We start from the raw sequence: 2,500 nt of genomic DNA on the forward strand, positions 1-2,500 counted from the left end.
TAATCATTATCCTTTCATTCATGATTATCATTATCATCATACTACTACTATCATCCTTAATATGATTATTATTACTATCTTCATTTTCAATACTAGCATAATTATCTATATTATGCACTTGAGGAGGTGCTTATAATATGAACGAAATATGCCCGAATGACATAGTTGTATCATAGATAAATAACATCACCTACCTGACAGCTATCAGATAATTAGCCTCACCGCTCTGTCAGATTGTCATAAAACATCGCCTCGATAAGAGAAAGAGAAGAAAAGAGTAAAAAAAAGGAATCTAGATATATACGGAAATTAATAAATCAGTTGATTAAATCAAAATAGATAAATAAGAAGAATAGAGATAACAAATGAGTACAACAACTTTTATTACTAATCTTGTTTTGTGAATAAAAGGTTGGCTTAAAAATATTCTGCCATTTTCAGCTAACACAGACCCTCATTTTATATCTTCTTAACCTTATTAATATACTCTTTGTATTTTACCTAGGTTACTCGTACCTTCATTAATATTGTCTATGATATATACCAAGATTGATTCTCTATTATACTCTATCTTATCATTATCATTGTTATTAATATCATTATTATCATCATCATCATCATTATCAGTACCAGTATCATTATTACGTATTGTCATCATCAAAATCATCATTACTAAGATCATTATCCGCATCATTATCATTATTCTAATTATTATTATTACTAAATATAACTTTTCAGATTAGATATTCTTATATGCTACCCGAGCTAACAAAGATGCTGTGTTGCGTTTTTTTTTTTCTTTTTTTTTTCGTTTTTTTCTTGAGGGGAAGCGGTATTCAGCATGCTGATTGGCTAGTCCCCTTATCAAAAAGCAGAAAAAAAAAATCGATGTCATTCCCTTTAAATAAAGTCTACCCACCAGAATATGAAAATATAAAAAACAGCAATACACAAAGTCTCCCACACATTACATCCATACGCTTTCTACACACATATATAATACTCGTGATCCCAGACGCCCCGCGCAAGGGTTCGAGTGTGACTCCCCTTTCCATAGGCGGCTGAAGAGAGCACAGATCACAAGGAGAGAGGAAAGCAGCTGCTCATCTCGAAATCCCGGCGAGGCTGTAATAGCAACGCCTTTATCTCTGGTGCTTAGATGAGCTGTTTATCTGGGTTGCATTTGGCGAAAGCGCTGTGGCGTTCGGTGTCGGGGGTATGGGTTAGGTGAGATGTGCATTCGAATTCCATATCAGCTATAATGAATACAACAACGGACTCGTAGGTGTGTGTCCTTACGAGCGCGTGTGAGTTTTACATATGTAATATCGGTGTTTACTGAGCCTTTATGGCATGGAGAGGGGCGTGGGCGCATGTTCATATTCGCATTATAGCGGCAGAGTGAATTCTCCCAGGTGGCGGAGGGAGGTGGCATAATTACTGATGAGCTTGGTGCAGTTCAGTGAACAAACATCCGGCTTTGAGCGAGGGAGAAGCTCCTCTGTGTGATCGAACTAATCTGCTCTTCGGCGTGACTCCGCGTGATCAACGCTAGTTGTAGAGGAATATGCTCAGTTATCTTTGGTCTGGTTTTCTCTCTCTCTTTTCTCTGCCTCTGTCTATTTGTCCTTCTATCTTTCTCTTTTTTTCCCCTTGCTCTCCTACTATCTTCCCGACCGTTTGTCTTTGTGTTTGTCTCTCACTCTTTGTGTGTGTGTGTGTGTGTGTGTGTGTGTGTGTGTGTGTGTGTGTGTGTGTGTGTGTGTGTGTGTGTGTGTGTGTGTATGTGTATGTGATCATACTAATGCTGACAGCGATAAAGATAATGATGATAAAAAAAATACATTAATCATTATCTTTATTATAATTAATGCAATATATCTCATTATATGCCAGGAACAAATTACGTGGGCAAATAATACAAGTTGGTTTTAATTAATCGAAATGCAAACAAACACACACACACACACAGACACAACAAAGCACACTATCTACAATGCCATAGATACAACAGACCCGCGCGCCACTCCTATTTGCGTTAAACTCACACGTTTCGGCCGACTAGTCAACGCACACTGAATCTCCTTCTCGGATATGCTATAGACTTTGAAAGGGTGACGATTGATTCATTTTTGTTGTTGTTGTATAAACCGCTCATCCAATCAACTTCCCACTCGATACTGCACTCCGATTGAGTCTTAAGCGATTCGCCTGTTATCATCACTGTTATTATTGTTATTGATATCATTATTATTATTATCATTATCATTATTATCATTATTATTATTGTTATTATTATTATTATTGTTATTATAATATTATTATCTTTATTATTATTATTATTATCATTATTATTATTTTATTTTTATTTATTATTATTATTATTATTATTATTATTATTATTATTATTATTATTATATTATTATCATTATTATCATTACCAACATCATTATCATTATCATTACTGTTATCATTATTATCATCATTGTTATCATTCTAA

This window comes from Penaeus japonicus, unplaced genomic scaffold (assembly GCF_977035675.1).
Source record: "Penaeus japonicus unplaced genomic scaffold, GWHDUDI00000001_assembly GWHDUDI00000011, whole genome shotgun sequence".
Lineage (NCBI taxonomy): Eukaryota > Metazoa > Arthropoda > Malacostraca > Decapoda > Penaeidae > Penaeus > Penaeus japonicus.